General features: G+C 36.5%; 1 pseudogene; it reads left to right on the plus strand.

Annotated features, from left to right (window-relative positions):
• Positions 1–18417: 18417 nt before the first annotated feature.
• Positions 18418–18942, plus strand: Gm6677 (annotated as a pseudogene).
• The last annotated feature ends 668 nt before the right edge of the window (positions 18943–19610 follow it).

The raw sequence follows: 19610 nt of genomic DNA on the forward strand, positions 1-19610 counted from the left end.
TTATAGGATTTACCTCTGTGCTACTCTCTTCACACAGTCCCCATATTTTGCTTACTACTTCTCAAATGTATGGCCTCCTTGCTTGTCTTAATTTTCAATATGACATTTATCATTAATATATAATATATAAATGTACAGAGAGGGAGAGAGAGACAGAGAGACAGAGAGAGAACCTAATGAGTCCGTTTAATGTTACAAATATGCCAATGACTTCATGGATGGATACTTGGGATTTTTTTTTAATTTCTTTTTTTCTTTTTTTCTTTTCTTTTCTTTTATTTTAACTAGGTATTTTCTTCATTTACATTTCCAATGCTATCCCAAAAGCCCCCCATACCCTCACCCCCTCCCCCAGACTCCCCTGTCCACACACTCCCACTTCTTGGCCCTGGCATTCCCCTGTACTGAGGCATATAAGGTTTGCAAGACCAATGGGCCTCTCTTTCCACTGATGGCCGACTAGGGCATCTTCTGATACATATGCAGCTAGAGACATGAGCTCCGGGGGATACTGGGTAGTTCATATTATTGTTCCACCTATAGGGTTGCAGACCCCATTAGCTCCTTGGGTACTTTCTCTAGCTCCTGCATTGGGGGCCTTGTGATCCATTCAATAGCTGACTGCGAGCATCCACTTCTGTGTTAGCTAGGCCCAAGAATAGCCTCACAAGAAACAGCTATATCAGGGTCCTTTCAGCAAAATCTTGCTAGTGTGTGCAAACAGCGTTTGGAGGCTGATTATGGGATGGATTCCTGGGTAAGGCAGTCTCTAGATGGTCCATCCTTTCATCTCAGCTCCAAACTTTGTCTCTGTAACTCCTTCCAAGGCTGTTTTGTTACCAATTCTAAGAAGGGGCAAAGTGTCCACACTTTGGTCTTCATACTTCTTGAGTTTCATGTGTTTTGCAAATTGTATCTTATGTCTTTGGTATTCTAAGTATCTGGGCTAATATCTACTTATCAGTGAGTACATATCATGTGAGTTCTTTTGTGATTGGGTTACCTCACTCAGAATGATGCCCTCCAGGTCCATCCATTTGCCTAGGAATTTCATAAATTCATTGTTTTTAATAGCTGAGCAGTACTCCATTGTGTTAATGTACCACATTTTCTGGGATACTTGGGATTTTATAACCAATTCAGGATCTCATTTATGGGGAATCAAATTTCTCTGCCTAAGCAGTTGTTAATTTTCCATAGATCTTTGTCCAAGAATAGAACCTCATAAGATTTCCTCTGTCTGTGGTAGCATTTCTACTAGTATTTTCATTGTTTTGGACTTCTTTGGGCAGGCACCCATGGAGGTATCATGGGTGTAGCTTCTTTGTCATTTGTAGGGGACCATACCTCACAGCTTTTACAATCTTCCGACCCTATCTTCTGCAATGTTTCTTGAGCCTCAGGTGAGGAGTTGTATTTGAGATGTATCCACTGGTTCTAGGCACCCACAATGTTTTCTTTTCTTTTGACCTGTTGTGGTGTTTTGTGATAGACTCCATCTACTGCAAAGAGAAGTGTCTTTCATGAAGGATGAAAGGCACACTTATTCATAGGAATGAGGAGAAGTATTTAGGACACTAGCACTGCATTCTTAAACATCTATATACCAAACTCCAGTGTACCCAACTTCAAAAAAATGGGAAATACTGGAAATAAAGACATAGATTTGCACCAACCCAATATTAGAAAATGACACCATTTTTCCAGTAGATGTATCATCTTTACAAAACAAAGAGATATCAGAAAATTACATCATACATCAAATAAATAAATACATAAATTACATGTACTAAACAGTATATACACACACAATAAGCATGGAGATTAAGCAACTCATTATGGAACAATTAGTATGTCAAAGATAAAATACTAAAATAAAAAATACATCTAGTACTAAATGAAAATATAACAACAAAAATCTCTGATATTTTCACAAATATTTTTATCAGCATTTTCAAAAAATGTCAGACACACATAGGTAATTTTAGTAGACTTTTAGATAAATGACCTTACATTAATATAGATATATATCATAAAACAAAGAAATAAACTGGGAGTTATCAATAACTGGGACTGAGAGAAAGAGAGAGAAACAGAGACAGAGACAGAGAGACAGAGAGACAGAGAGAACACAAACAAGGGATCAATGTGAGATAGATGGTAAATACATATAAAGAAAGAATCCCCAAATAAACAATGCATGGCATAGAACTTGAGATCTCTAACAGATGTAGAAGGCAAGATACAGAATTGAATTCCTTTGGGGAACAAAGCAGAAAATGAAAAGTTTGATAAATCATCAAGCAAATGCCAGCATCACTGTGTTAATTCTATTTTAAACTATGAAACACAACTTTACACTACCATGTAACTGTTCCAGGTGTAACTAATTAATCACAAAGCCTAGAGAATTAAAGTGTTTATTTTCTACAGTAAATAGTCTTTGAATTTATTACTCCACCATTAATTTCCTTCTTGATATAGTAAACTATCTCTGGCTTCATAAAGGTGGGATAGGCTCAGTTTCCACATTTCTTGTTTGATAAATATAGTAGCAATGTTTATTGGGACAAAGCTCTGTGTTGTTTTCTAAGAAAACCTTATAAAATATCTGAATCATAGGAGATTAGAAACATTCTATCACTCCATATGAAAATTCTGGTAATTAGTAATGGGGAAATTATTTCTAATTTTGTAAAACAAAGCACTTAAAAATTCCAGGACAAACATTTATATGATATTTTAATGTGTTTCCTTGGGCTGTGCAAAACTGAATAGTGTATTTGATTTCCCTCTATAACTTATCATTCCAAAGTACTAATAATAAAGTCAACAAAATATTTTAAACCATATGAGAGGTACTATAGCAAATCAAAATAGTTTTATCTTGATAATTTATTATTGAAATCTACCATGTTGTATGCCTTCAATTTCTTGAGACAACACATCATATTACACAAAAGAAAGTAATACAAATTAAAATTCAGGACAGCTGAAAAACTCTACACAACTCTGCAAAACTGTCATTATTTAAACAGTTTAGAGAAAACTGTAGAAAAAAATAAAACAGCCCAAAGCACATAAAAAAGAATTAAGCTGGTGCAGAGCTTCTCATCAGAATTCAGAGGCAGAAAGGCCACTAAACAAGTCAGATTAATACAGAGAAATGGGTTGTTTCCCCAGCATCATTTTCTAATCAGGTAATGTATCATATTATCCAATCATTCTTGACAGGAGAACTGCTTTATCCTACCTTGACTAAGAGGAACAGCATAAATTGTATCACCTGAAATTATAGCTTCTAAAATTGAATTATATTATTTTACATCAGCCATGTCAGGGCTTTTACAAATTGTTAATCTCCTGGTAAACATTTTCACATCTAAAACACAATTATTATTTATAAGCAAAGTGAATGTGTTAGGAAAATGTAACAGATAGTTATTATGCATAAAATTGCCTGCTGTCCCTCAGGACTAGAAAATGAGACATTGCATCGCTTAAGGGCATCCTAAAAGGAATATTGATAAGCAAATAGAATAACTGAACATTTGGTAAATTGCTATTTCAATGAATTATATCCTTCTTCAATTCAGAAGGTATTGCCCTTTAGGAAAGTATAGAAACTGGGAAAGGAAAATCAATGTATTCTCCACATAAACTTCAAAAGCATTGAGCTTTGACGCTGAGAGTTCACGTGTAGAGATGAGAGAATACTATTTTTTTTTTTTTTTTTGTATAGAAGAAATTATAGTTACCAAGTGAGCATGGGCATTGGCAAACGCAGCCCTTCCTCTGTATTCTTTGTGATTAAATATAAGTCTGCAAACAATAAATGTCTCCTCAAAGCAATTTCTGGGACCTAGAAACTTGCAGAAGCTTCGTGTAAAGTTTCAAAAGTGAATGGACATACTGCAGCACAGAAGACAAGCACCCTTGTTTGGGGAAGAGAAAAAAATGTATTGAAAGCATCTCATTACTTGTTTAAGTGGAACATGATGGTACACTCCTACAATTTCAGCAAAGAGGAAGCTGAGGCAGGCAAATCTCAAATGCTAACACTGGATTAAAAAAAATAAAATAAAACTATTTCAAATTTTCTGAAGAATTGCCAGATTGTTTTCCAAAGTGCTTTTACCAGCTTAGTAATCACACCAGCAATGGAGACTGTTCCTCTTTCTCCTCATCTTCTCCAGCATCTGCTGGCTTCTGAGGTTTTGATCTTAGCCATCCTGGTGTGAGGTGGAATCTCATGGTCTTTTGATTTGCATTTTTCTAATGACTAAGTATGTTGAACATTTCTTCAGGTGCTTCTCTGCCATTCAAGATTCCTCAATTGAGAATTCTTTGATTATCTCTGTACCCCATTTTTCAATAGAGTTATTTCGTTCTCTGGAGACTAACTTATTGGGTTCTTTGTATATTTTGGAAATTAGCCCTCTATCAGATTTTGGGTTGGTAAAGATCTTTTCCCAATTTGTAGGTTGCCATTTTTTCCGATTGACAATGTCCTTTGCCTTACAGAGCTTTTCAATTTTATGAGATTCCATTTGTCAATTGTTGATCTTAGAGCCTGAGCCATTGGTACAGATGCAAATACTTACAAACAACCATCAGACTGAGCCCAGAAACCTCAATGAAAGACTTAAGGGAAGGACTGAAGGAGCTGCAGGGGACTGCAACCTTATAGGAAGAACAACAATATCAACCAACCAGACCACCCAGAGCTCCCAGGGACTAAACCACCAACTAAGGAGTATGCATGGAAGGTTCAATAGCTCCATGTACATATATAGCAGAGGATTAACTTATCTGTCATCAATGGAAGGGGAAGCCCTTGGTACTGTGGATGCTTTTTGCCCCAATGTAGGGGGATGCTAGAGCAGTAAGGCATGAGTGGTTAGGTGGGTGGGGGAGAACCCTCTTAGAGGCACAAGGGAGGGGGGATGGGATGGTGGGTTGTGGACGGGAGACCTGGAAGGGAGACAACATTTGAAATGTAAGTAAATAAAATGACCAATAAAAGAAAATAAAAAATAATAAAAAAGCAAAAATAAAGATAGGTAGAAAATAGTAAGCAAATGTTACAGAACTCATGAATTGAATGTGCACTGTTCTTTCCCCATTATACATACATGCTTCTAAATAGCTACTTATTTAGAAAACGGTTTATTTTATAGGTTATTTATTTCAAGTTAATTTTAAAGGTTTCTCATTACCTACATTATCTTAACTGAAAAATCTTAACTATTCCAGTTATTCCTTTAGTTTTATGTTATCACTCTAGTTGAACAAGGCATTTTAAATATAGGAAATAACCAATAGATATATTTAGAATGAACTACAATAAAGCCAAATACTTTCCCTCAGCATATAAAAGTTAGTACATTAATATAGTCTCTAAGATACAACAAAAAGATAGTGTCCTTTCTTTGTCAACCACACAAGTCAAACCTAATTTCAGATAATGAAAATTGTTACTTTTGAATACTTTGCAAGAGTGCCTTTCCTATCACTCTCTTACTTTCTGTCCCTAGCATGCAATGTTTTACTTGAACGGCTATTTCAGTGTAATGTCCTTCCTTTTAATCTCATCATATCTTGTGATCCAAACAATAGTCCACTCTGCTCACCCCCGGTAGATGAGCTGCCAACCCAGCTCTTTCACAGCCCTGATTTTCCATTTGCATTTTTATCATCTGCTTCCTTCCTTCCAGCTTCTATGAAGTCTGTGTAATTTGGGCGATGAGTGGCTACTCTGTTAACTCCAGCCTCCTGTCATAATGCAGTTATGGGACACAGAGCAAGAACAGAAGAATCACTGCTTTTGAAATCATGGTTGATAGGTTTCTGGCTGGTCTTATAATCAAAGGAATTTGGCAGAGAGTTCAGAGGCAGTGAGCCAAATTGTGACAAATTAAAAAAAGTGGTCTTTGCCAAAGTTGGGGGGCTTTGTACCACATGGCAATCCCCTGTCTTTGCTAGAGTACAGTAAATGTGCATTATTTATCTTTTATTTCCCAAGTCAAATTGTTAGGTCTGCCATATAGCTGGCACTTTCATATTTTCTAATATTGAAGGTCATTTGAAAATTGAAATGTCATTACATGATAATAAAATACCTTTCTTTGAGATCCAAACATTTTTATTTTTCCCTTTCTTGAATTTTCCCAATTTGAAGAAACACATGCTTTATCCACTTCTGGAATTGCCTCAAGTATTTTTTTTTTAAAGATTAGTTTTTGTCACCAAATAGAACAGGGCTTCAAGTAATATTTCATTTCTGGGTATAAAATATAAAAATATGAAATATAGAATTCAATTCAAAAAGTTCTCAAGATAAGCATTGTGTTGTAAACATATTATTTCTTCAAGGATATTCTATAACCTGGGGATAGTAAAACTATTTTATTTTCTATTTGTTTAGAAAGGGCCAGAAGGCTCTTTATGTGCTACCAGGTTTATTAATAAAAGTGAAAAAGCAATAAACTCACCTGTATGGTGATCAGTGAAGCTAGAGATAATGGACGACCCCATTATATACCAACACATTTTATGGACGGCATGGTTTTCTCTGATAGTTTTAATAATAACTGCATCTGATAAATTTCCAGGTTGTTTTACTTGTAATTTTTTTCTTTGGACATTATTTTGAGCTATGTAGGAATATCTATTTTTTTGTACTATGAACATTATCAAACACATAAAATCCCTTATAAATTAACAAAACTCTTGTACATCATGGCTATACACAATAATGCTAATCTAAAGATATCAATTTGCTGACTATGCTAATGTACATATATTTTCATCCACATTACAGTCGCCATTACAATCCTTCTACCAAAGTAAGTTATTCATTTTAATGTAAAGTCTACGAAAAAGATGAATTAGCTGTTTTCAGCACTTATATTGTGGCAGTGCTACAAAAGGGAAGCAGTTGGAGAAAAAGAGATTTTGAATATCATTTAAATGATACATTCTACAGTTAGACTTACAACAGATGATTCACCATCAAGAAAATTTTTGTTTAAACAACCTGTCACTAAGACCCAGTATATTTCCCCCTACATAAATAGAGCTCTATTGTGCTTTAAAAACAAAACTCTGTCAGTGGTTGCCATTTAATAAGAAAATAATAACTATTTTCATTTTAAAATTAAAGATTAATGTAAGATTCTACACTTTGTCTACTTTTAAGGTAAAGATCCTCAACTAAGAATCAAACAATGTGGTCTGATATAATTTTTTAAAACACAATAAAAACATGATAAATGTAAGGGAATATTGTCCAGAATACCTAAATTGTTCAAATCCTTGTTAACTTAGTGATTTTCTGCACAAAGAGCAAAGGAAATATTATGGCTAAATTTGACAGGCTACTAAGATAAGTTCATTAAGTAAAATTAATGAGGTAAAGTTAAGTTTTGAGATATTTACTTTTTTTATAAAATGTAAACACATTTCGATAGAAGAAATGACATTTAGAGCTATGACAAATACATAGGAGCTAGAAGGGCAGAAACAAGCAGAAGCTAAGCAGGGTTATGTTGTAGTTGGTTTCTTAATGCAAGTGGGAGTGAAATATAAAACAATACTGATTTAGGAAAATGTATAAAGCCCATTGTGAGGACATTACTCTAAAACGCTTTAGGATAATTATTTTTGTGCTATAAAATGGAATGTGAAGGCTGATAAGGTACATGCAGTGCGGGTGTAAGGCCTTGAGCTTAAGTCCCCAGAATAGGCATAGAAGATGTCATGGTGTCCAGGGATTCTATAATTCAGCACAACCATAATGAGAAGGGAGATAGGGACAAGAGAATCCTCCAAATTTACAGGCCAAATAATCTGGTATTTCGGAAGAAAGTAACTCTCTCTCAAACATAGTGAAAGGGGAATAGTGACACTTGAGGTTATACTCTGACCTGGGACCTGTCACACTTTTATATATCCATACAAAGTATATACATATTCATACATATTCATGCACACAGCCACAACACACACTGTACAGACATGTACAGACATGAGACACACACACAGATTACATGCATACATGCACATGCTTACACACATGCACACAAAACAAACAATAAGTAAAAATTATTACATTTGAAATTACATATTAAAATAAATGAAGCACTTTTAAAAAGGAAATGATCAAAACTATAACACCTTTCTATACACAGGTCTGTTCCCAGAGAATTATGTACTGAATGGATCATTAAAATAAGACAAAACTCCAGTGGAACATACCAAATTGCCCAATTACTCTTAAAGCAAACAGGTGCCAATTAAAAGTCCTTAATTTCTTTCTTTATTCCTTCCTTGACTACGGTATCACTGAGAAGAGTGTTGTTCAGTTTCCACGTGAATGTTGGCTTTCTATTATTTATTTTGTTACTGAAGATCAGTCTTAATCCATGGTGATCTAATAGGATGCATGCAGAGTTCTATCAGACCTTCAAACAAGATCTAATCCCAGTTCTTCACAAACTATTCCACAAAATAGAAGCAGAAGGTACTCTACCCAACTCATTCTATGAAGCCACAACTACTCTGATACCTAAACCACAAAAAGACCCAACAAAGATAGAGAACTTCAGACCAATTTCCCTTATGAATATCGATGCAAAAATGGATTAGAGCTTTAGAGCTCTAATCCTTTTTTTTAGGATTGTAATGGCGACTGTAATGTGGATGAAAATATATGCACATTAAAAAAGTGGATGCCCACAGTCAGCTATTGGTTGGATCACAGGGCCCCCAATGGAGGAGCTAGAGAAAGTAACCAAGGAGCTAAAGTGATCTGCAACCCTATAGGTGGAACAACAATATGAACTACCCAGTACCCCCCGGAGCTCATGTCTCTAGCTGCATATGTATCAGAAGATGGCCTAGTCTGCCATCACTGCAAAGAGAGGCCCATTGGTCGTGCAAACTTCATCTACCTCAGTACAGGGGAACGCCAGGGCCAAGAAGTGGGAGTGGGTGGGTTGGGGAGTGGGTGGGGAACCGGGTGGGGGACTTTTGGGATAGCATTGGAAATGTAAATGACATAAATACCTAATTAAAAAAAAAGGTGATAGCACCTTTCAGTAAAATGAAAAATTCTTTATATTTAAAACTATACTTTTTTCCTTTGACTATTTCAATGCACATAACAAATACTTATAATTAAGTTATATAATAAATGAATGCTTATTACTTTGATTCAATTAACTGTGATCTAAAGCATGAGACCATAATATAGTTTCCTGATGGATTAAAAATTAGTAGTTGAGTACTTTTAATTCTTATAAATCAAGAGTTCGTCCATGTTTTCTCTCTTGTTGGGTAGGTCTTAAAACCAATTAGAGAACTGTTAGTTAATGTCTCTATATATTTGCCACCACTTTAACCACTGTGATGCAGGTCATTGTTGTAGTCCATAGGTGTTATAGCCAGGTTTCACTGTTGGTTATTTCCCAACCACAGTAATTTGCATGGCACCTTTTGGTAATGCAAAAACAAGTACTCAGGGAGTGGGTGTTTCAGGTCAGTTCCAGATCAGAGTTTTCTGGATCCTTAAGTTGAAGTTCTTCATATCTTCAATAACAAGGATTTACCTTCCAACTATGAAGTACCACCAAGGATAATAGCAAATACGCTCTGTTTTGTGGGACTCTCTAGGACAATGCTGACAACTCAAAAGAGAACATCAAATGTCTGCCAGAGGGCTGGGGCTGGGGGAAGACAAGTTGTTAAATGATGTTTGGCCCTTGAAGTAGATATTTTTAGATGAGAGAATTTGATTTAAATTATGTATGAATTTTCTGGCTTATGTGAATTATAGGCATTTTAGGTAGTTAATAAATAAAATTTTTTATGACCTTTTCAGAATCCTTTCTGCCTTTTTTTTAACCCTCTTTCTTCTGTATTTCCTTCCTCTTCCTCACTAATTAGAACCCAGATCACTTTCCCAGTCTCCCCCTCAGATCACTGCTGCCACTTTCCCTTTCTCTATTGCTCAATCACACCCTGCTCACACTGGTCCCTTTTTTGCTTTCCTGGATTTTACAGTTACTCTAGTATATGTACTCGTATCTGAAGATTTGGAGCTCTGACCCTCCAATGGGAGAACACTCAATGTTTATCTTTCTGAGTCTGGGATGCCTGACTCAATATGATGATGTTTTCTACCTCAACCATTAATCTGAAAAAAATTTAATTTCATTTTTTTCTTCACAACTGAATAGCATTCCATAGTATATGTACTACATTTTCATTATCTGATCATCCACTGATGGACATTTAGGTTATTTTTATTTCCAACATTCTGTGAATAGTGCAGCAATGATTATGGTTGACATATCTGGAACATGTGGTAGACTTACTTCAATTTTGTGAATATTCTCCATGTTGTATTTTCAGAGTGGCTGGACCAGGTTATAATCCCCATCACAGTAAATGACAGTTTCATTTCCTCAATCCCCCCTAAAATATCTGTTGTTGGTTTTGCTGATCTTTGACATAAGATCTGGCATAAGATGAGGTCTCAAAGTTGTTTTGAATTTCATTCTGCAAATTGCTAGGAGTGAGGCACATTTTAAAATACTTCTTAATTATTTTCCCTGGAAACTCATTCAACTCCTTAGGATTTCTGAAGTCTTGTATCTCAGAGACAAACCAATACTCACTACTTTATTAAACCAGCACACATGATCCATAATTATTTTCTAAGTAGTTGTTGCTATACTCACAGATAACTGTAATTCTACCTCACATCAAGCAAACATCTTTTGCAAAAATGGATACTGTTGTAGAAAATGGCAACCAATCACTATGTAGAGTTGTGGAGACCAGTGCTACAGTGTGTTTCCACAGTACAACCTTGCCCATAAGGCTCAGAGATTATTGTGAAGAAAGAGGCAGAAAGAGTATAAATAACAGGGGATTTGCTGTGAGATTATGTCTCCTAGGATTGTCAGAAAATATAAACAAAGTCCCACCAACACAACTGCCTAAATATGAGCTGAACAAGGACAAAAATCATAGACATTCTAATGTAGGAGGATTATTTTGAGGAGGCGTCAACCTAATGTAAAACATGATACAGTTAACTAGAGAATGCCAAGAGTGGGAGAAGTCACTTCCCCATGAGAGAATATGCAAATGGCTTATTCAGTTTCAAGTTGGCAGCCCTGAAATGTAGACTGAACAGGTTGTGCTTGTGTGTGTGTGTGTGTGTGTGTGTGTGTGTGTGTGTGTGTGTGTGTGTGTAGCAAAAATTAATTATAAAAGGGGGCCATGATTTTGAAAACAAACAAGGAGTATTGGAATCAAGGAAAGAGATGGCAGAAAATGGTATAATTATATAACAATCTGAAAATAAAAGAAACAATTTACAATATATGAGGAGTCCAATATTTACAAAATTTATTCTTTGGAACATCTGTTCTGTATGTTTTGTAACCTTTTTATCTGTTCAACTCTATACTTTTAAATAAACTCTTTCAAATAATTACAAGTTACTCACACAAACTCTCATTTTATTTGAGAAGACATTGTCTCTGTAGCAACATAGTAAAATTGATTCAGTTCACACCCTTTTAATCTTGAAATTTCATAATATTCACATTTCACAGAACTCTGGAATTTGTTTGGATGCTCTGAAATTTTAAAATATTAATGCAATTAAGCTTAAATAGAGTACTGGTCAGGTGCTGCCAATGATTCTAAGGAAACAAGAAAAAAAATTCAAGTACTCTTTTACAACAACTTTATAAGAAAGTTGGCAAAGCAAATTATTTACAAAATCAATGTACTAGTTAATTTTTCTTATCAAGTATATACCTTAATGCCATTTGTAATACAATAGACTTCACTCTTTTCTGAAGACTAGAAAATGTTTGAGTTACATATTTGTATATCAAATATGGTGAGGATCTGCGTCTTGGAGAAAAATCTATTTCCCAAAAGCATCATGACTCTAGTGTGGTGGATGATTTTAATTAAGATTACTGAACTTCAGAAATGAATTGTGATAAGAGAACATATCAAATAAGTGAGATTTCTTCTTGTTCTCTGTATTTTGCTGGCAATTTTAGTTTCCTATAGCATGTTTACTATAGATAAACATGTAGAGATGAAAGTGAGATTTCTTCTTGTCCTCTGTATTTTGCTAGCAATTTTAGCTTCCTATAGCATGTTTGCGATAGATAAACATGTAGAGATGAAGGTAATATGGTGGAAACAGGAGTGAATACATTGATAAATTAAATCAGCTATTTTCTAGAAACAGAATGGAAAATTGAACTATTTTTTTCCTCAGTCATTTGGTGATTGAGAAGCACATTTATCAATTTCTCTTAGAGCACACAAGATTGTCTGACAGATTTCAAAGATAGTAGACAGAAAATATATTTTTGAATTTGTCACTTTGAACTATATTATTTATTTGGTTTATTCATATGTTATAAAGGTTTGAAGATACATGTGCCTGAAATATATCACAAACAAATTACCAAAAAAAGTGTTTATTTAGCAAATATATATTATATACCTATATGTCAGAGATGGAATTGCATTCTTTGTTGCAGTTTTTCATTAGTTATTTGTGACCTTTCTATATTTGAGCATTGCTGCCTGTAGCTTTTGCTACTCTACCTAAGCAACAGGAATGGACTGCACTACCAGCCCCGACCCAGAGAATATTGGATCTGTGGATGAAAACACAGACATACACAGTTTTTCAATTTCAACTTGCCCTTTTGGCACAATTGCTGGGCACTACTTATCTCCTGCCTGGAGAAGCGTAGCCTTAACAATACTCTTAGCTCTGCACCTGTCCACCTGCCCTCACCTTTAGTTGCTCTGTTACATCTAGTCCTAGCTAAACACCCCTAACTGCCTGTCTGTAGTAATGGCCCACTCCATCTGAGATCTCACATGGCTGGCCACATTTTCTCCCTCATTAGCATGGTGAATTCTTCCTCTCCTCTTCTTGCATCTTGTCTCCTTGCCTCTAGGGACATGGAAGTCCTTCCTGTTCTTTCTAACCAGCAATTGGCCCATGGCTTTTTTACTGACAGATCAAGAGCCAATTGGGGAACAATACTGTAGCATCAGAACCACTCCTACCGACCATTACTAATCCCCATGACCCCAAATAGTCACTGATTCACTATGTCTTCCTTACTGTCCCAAGTCTATGTCATAGTATTTTCCTTCACATTATTTCCACTTCCCACTCTCCCTCCAGCTCCTCCTCCTCCTCCTCTTCCTCCTTCTCTTTTTCCTTTTTTTCTTCTTCTTCCACCCCTCTCACATCATGCATAACCAGTACTGTTCACATACTCTTTAATGCCTGGTCTTCTACTGAATTCTTTTTTTTTAACATGTATTTATTTATTTATTTATTTATTTATTTATTTATTTATTTATTTAATGTATGTGAATACACTGTCACTCTCTTCAGACACACTAGAAGAAGGCATCAGATACCTTTACAGATAGGTGTGAGCCACCATGTGGTTGCTTGGAATTGAACTCAGGACCTCTTGAAGAGCTAGCAGTGCTCTTAAACAAACAAGTAGACAAAAGATTAATGGAAAAATTGAGAAGTCTTAGATGATCAATGATAGTGGAATTTCAGGTTAAAGCTAGAACTTGCCTGTTGGTTTAAGATTTTAAAAATTGAGAAAAGAGTATCTCCTGAGGAAATTGCAGACTGACACCTAAAGGTGTGAATTTCATAGACATATGTAAAGGTGGGGATATCAGGCCTGTACAAGCAATTATCCCAAAGATCACAGTGTGAACTGCACATCCCTGTGCTGCATACCATACAAGGTCAATGTATAGCTGCTTTCCACACTTGACTCATATTTTATTATCTTAGGTAGCAAATTAGAAATGCTACTTTGGACTTAATTTATTGTGCCTTACATTTTATAAAAGATAGTTTCTACTATTTAGAACACAAATAATGACCTTTAGTTTCACAGAGTATCAATTACAACTAGATCAGGAACTACAGAGCTTTCAAAATGCCACATTCATATCTTAGAAATTTCTGCTGATAGTAGTTTCTTTTTTTCCACTGGGCAGAGGAGACTGAATTGGGGAGATTAAAATCATGAGTGTTTTTATAAGGAAATTTGCATACCAAAAAGTGACATTGGCTATCAGAATCTAAATATTCTGCTCTCAAAAATCTTAATATATTTTGGAATTCTTTCCATGTAAGAGAAATGTGCATATGATTCAAGTTTGACACTCTTTTATACTTTCTATAATAAAACCAGTATTTCCTCTGGATTGATGGCTAAAAGAAATGAATGGGTTACAATTGCTATATAATCTGGCAATTTCTTCTTCTTTTATTTATTTATTTATTTATTTATTTATTTATTTATTTATTTTTGGTTTTTTTTGTTTTTTTTTTTGAAGGAATTTTTTTTTAAATTTTTTTTAATTAGGTATTTAGCTCATTTACATTTCCAATGCTATACCAAAAGTCCCCCATACCCACCCACCCCCACTCCCCTACCCGCCCACTCCCCCTTTTTGGCCCTGGCGTTCCCCTGTTCTAGGGCATATAAAGTTTGCGTGTCCAATGGGCCTCTCTTTCCAGTGATGGCCGACTAGGCCATCTTTTGATACATATGCAGCTAGAGTCAAGAGATCCGGGGTACTGGTTAGTTCATAATGTTGATCCACCTATAGGGTTGCAGATCCCTTTAGCTCCTTGGGTACTTTCTCTAGCTCCTCCAAGTTTTTTCTTACTACATATGTAAAATCTTTCAAATTTTATTCAATTTAAAATATGTTTGACTATGAAATACAATTTAATTTGAGTTACTCTTATTTACTCTTTATCACCTATTAATTGTCTTAATTTTCATGGAAAATATTTCAAATAAAGAGACTAACCTCCAGCTTATAAGAATGTGGACAAGGTAAGGAAATACAATTGTGAAGTACAAAATATATCTGGTGAATCTAGAGAAAAGGATTTGGTAAACATGAAAAGTGAAACATTATTAATTGGTTGACCATAAATGTCTTTCTTAAAAAAAAAAGGTGTAGAAGAATTTTAATCCGGCAACATAGCTGTTTTGGCAATGGATGACATCCAAAGAGGTTCTATGCCTATATGATTTGGCGAAAATGCAGACGCACATAGGCTACAGTATGATCTGGCTGGAATACAGACACACACTTAGGGCACACCTTAAATCCTTAACAATGAAGGTAAATTTAGTTTGTAGAAGGCAGGAGTCCATGATTGAAAATGAAATCTAATGAGGAGCAGACAAAGTGATGAATCCAAGAAAACTGTACAGAGTGAGTCAGATATACTATATGCAAAACTAACATAAGAAGAGACAGAGAAGAGAGGCAACGTAAGAGAGCAGTATACACATACAGACACACACAGAGAGAGAGAGAGAGAGAGAGAGAGAGAGAGAGAGAGAGACAGAGAGAGACAGAGAGAGACAGAGACAGAGAGACAGAGACAGAGAGACAGAGACAGAGAGAGAAAAAGAGAGAGACAGAGAGAGACAGAAGACGAGAGAGTTATATCAGTTTAGTCAGTGTAGTTCATGAAATGTAATTGAGTTCATTTGTGGTTTCTTCAGTTATTACCATGGAGGTCAGCTGAGGCAGTTGAAGTGAGATAATAAGAAGTAACCAAAAGATTAAAACAAATTGCCAGAGTTACTCTGAGGCCAAGGAAAGCAATTCAGTGAAAAGCCAAAAGAAGCCAGTTTGAATCAATCAGTTTGGAGAGGAGTTTGAGGCAATACAGTTGAGTTGAACCACTAAGCCAGAATTCAGAAAAAAAAAAAAATTAGAAAAGGTGAGCTTATTCAGCACCAATCCTCTGAGATGACAATTACACATGACAAATGAAAGATTTTTTTTCATATTATCCATCACTTTGAATTCTGACTATCTAAACCATACCCAAGGTTTAGAATGCCACAAATTTACCATGATATATAATCCAAACCATCCTAATAGATATTAGTTCAATATGTACAAGACTCATATCAACTAAGAATAATTAAAATGTAACTAGAGACACGAGCTCCGTGGGGTGGGGGAGTGGGGGGGGTTAGGGTATGGGGGATTTTTGGGGTAGCACTTGAAATGTAAGTGAAGAAAATACCTAATAAAAATAAAATAAAATAATTTTAAAAAAAGAATAATTAAAATGTAACAGCTAGGAACATTTAATTTACCAAAGAAGGTGTTAGAAAAAAAAATATTGTTGTCAAAGTCCTAAATCACTCTTTCAAATTACTTTTCAAGTGCTGAGGATAATTCTTTCATAGAAATCTCCAACATCAACTGAAAGAATTCAGGAAAGAACGCAAAAACAGGAGTAGCAGTGAAATACTCTTGATGATATTCATTGCTAAGCTATCCTCCAAACACATTTGAATGTGGACTTTATATGGCACAAATTTTGTTTAAGATACAAGAATTATGAGACAAATATTTTAAAGTTTTCTTTAGCTATTCAATAATATCTGTTTTTATTATGGTGTTATGCATTCCTTTACCTCATTTTCAATGATGATTTTATCATGTATTGCAAAAGAATAAAGTCAAAGTAGACAAACAAAATATATTTGGCCAGTTTGTCAAACATGTTAAATTATCATAAAATAACTTTATTCATCTTAAATTCCTATGATGTTTTTATTACTTATTTAAGAATTTTCTGGGAATAGTTTTGATCATATTCACATCCACTCTCTCAGGTTTCCTCAGATCCACCCCCTCACAACCACCTACCTTTGTATCTTCTTTTCTTCAAATTTTTCTAGCTAATTTGTAGTTGCAAAATGATCCAAGATGTGAGACATCAACCTACAAAGGGATTCATCCTTAAGCAAAACCCATTCTTTGTGGTCTTCCCTGGGGAGGGCCCCATCTCCTGCTCAGTTGCCTGTATTTCCTTGTATAAGCTTTGAAGGAACATGGGATAGGAGTATATAAGATGATTTGAGAGAAAAAGAAAGGGAAGAGGACCTTGCTTTAGTTAAAATGCAATCTCAAAGCTAAACAAAACCAACAAAAAGAAAAATTAATCTCCCAACCCTGGGATCTACCAATTGCCAAGAGCACCTTCATTGTCAGTGAGATTCACGCTCATTTTCATGCTGGTTTAGTTGTTTATTTTTGTTTTTCTGTCAGACATCTAGGACATACTTTTGTCCTGCTTTGCTTGAAACTCATTTATAACTCTTACCAGATGAGTGGTACCTTCCAAGTTCAGCACTGATACCATTACTGTAGAATAGCCTTTTTAAGCAACCCTAGAATCATGTCAACAAAGTTCTGGGAGGGATCCCAGACCCTGTCTCTCATAAAACCAGTAATTTCAAAATTTTGACAAAAGCAATTCTCGGAGAGTACTTGGTATTATTAAAAAGCTGTAGTGATCCACAGGGCTCAATATTCAAATATGTAATATAAAGACATTGAAGGGACCTGTGCCATCCTATCTGCCAGGTGGAAACAAATGAGCAAGCAAAGAACTGAACTGAGATCAGGTTCCTCACCTTGCCTAGGGTAGGAGAAGGGACAGGAGGGGGACGCTCACAAACTGATCTACCCCTTTAGTCCATTCCAGCACAAATCACAGCTGCTGATGCTGCCTGGGTCCCATTAATTGTGTACTTTAAAACCTGTACATGCTAGAGGAATTAGAGCAACCTCCCAGTCCTGACTCTTTCAGATGGATATCTCTGATGATCATATATTGTTATCGTGACTAGCATTTGGACTAACCTCAGAGATGTGCTTCTGGGAACATCTTTAAAGGCAGCTCCAGAGAGGAATATATCCCTGAAGTCCCTTCATCCCACATGTAGAGGTGCTGAACTAAATGACAAGGAGAAAGCAAATCCAACAGCAGAATCAGTGCCCTCTGCTTTGTGACTGTAAAAACAGTGTGAACAGCCACCTCAGGTGTCTCCCAATACAGCCGAACTGTATTAGCTACCTTGCAGTCCCCATTATGGTAAATTGTACCCTCATACCTGAGACAAAATACATGATCTCTTTAAGGCATTTTAGTTATTTTGTCACAGCATTGAGGAAAGTAACTAATACTGCACCCACACATCACATCTGGACCACATAAGAGAGAGAACCAAAAGCACTCTAAGAAACCACTATAAGCAGGGTTTATAAAATCAGTCAATATCTCATATCAACAAGATGAAAGCCAGAAACTACATGGACATATCAACAGAGGCAGAGAATGAATCCGAAAATGTTCACATCCATTCATGATTTTAAAAAATACACAAAATAGGCAAATTAATTTATCTCAACACAAAAAGTCAAATATGAAAGGCTCAATGCTAATATACTTAATAGTGTGAATTTGAGAAGCAACAGCAACGCAAGATGGCAGCTACCACAGGCTGGTCTGTGAAAGTCCCTCGAAATTTCTGACTGCTGGAAGAGCTGAAAGAAGGCCAGAAAGGAGTAGGCGACAGTACAGTTAGCTTGGGTCTGGAGGACGACGGGGACATGACACTTACAAGATGGACAGGCATGATAATTGGGCCTCCACGAACAATATATGAAATCCGAATATACAGCCTTAAAATAGAATGTGGGCCTAAGCACCCAGAAGCACCCTCATCTGTAAGATTTGTAACAAGAGTCAATATGAGCGGCGTGAGCAGTTCAAATGGAGAAGTGGACCCAAGAGCCATGGCAGTGCTGGCAAAGTGGCAGAACTCCCACAGCATCTAAGTCATCCTGCAGGAACTGTGGCGCCTGATGATGTCAGAAGAGAACGTGAAGAAGTCACAGCCGCGAGAAGGACAGTGTTACAGCAATTAGTCACCAAGGCCCCGGCCTCCCCTTCCCATCCAACCCAAGTCTTCATTTTCCACAGTAGTGAATTTTCTAGATACATCTATAGACCTCAAAGTACTGGAGAGGAAGCCCCAGACTTCATCATGAGACACTGTTCTGATATCATCTGTCGAGTGTAACCAATGTCTGCCTGGTTGAACTTCTGGGATCAAGAAGGTGTTGAAATCGGTTTCCTGTGGGAACAGTGGGCACAACTTACACAACTGTGAACAGACACATTACACAATTACCTGCTGCTGTCCCTTGGCCTAGGTCTGCCTTTGCCTGCCCTGCCCTCCGCCACAGCTGTGTGGTGGTCCTTAGAATAGATGGGAAGGCTTCAGGTAGCATCCGTGGGACTGACTACTGCTGAACTTGGGGCGCTTTGGCTGCACCCCTGCTTTCTTAAGTCTTAAGTGATGCCCCATCCAAGTCATGGTTCCCCACTCCTCTACTTACATCCTTGGCCAAAGCTTAGATTGTAACACTCTCCCGCCCTCTAAAATTGGCCGAGGGTAGGGAATTCAGGGCTTCTCATCTCCCTACCTTTATTAAGGCATGCTGCTTTCCCCTCCCCAACTCTCTTGTTGCCCAACACCACCCAACACTTGCTGTGGCCAGAAGCCATCAGACGATGTTGGAAGAGCCTGGCCTCCCTCACTTAGCTCCGGACCACACTCACCTGTCACCAACCTGGGAAGGAAGTGCCAGGTCCTCGGCCCTGCTGCTACCAT

This window comes from Mus musculus, chromosome 3, assembly GCF_000001635.26.
Source record: "Mus musculus strain C57BL/6J chromosome 3, GRCm38.p6 C57BL/6J".
NCBI classification, from domain to species: Eukaryota; Metazoa; Chordata; class Mammalia; order Rodentia; family Muridae; genus Mus; species Mus musculus.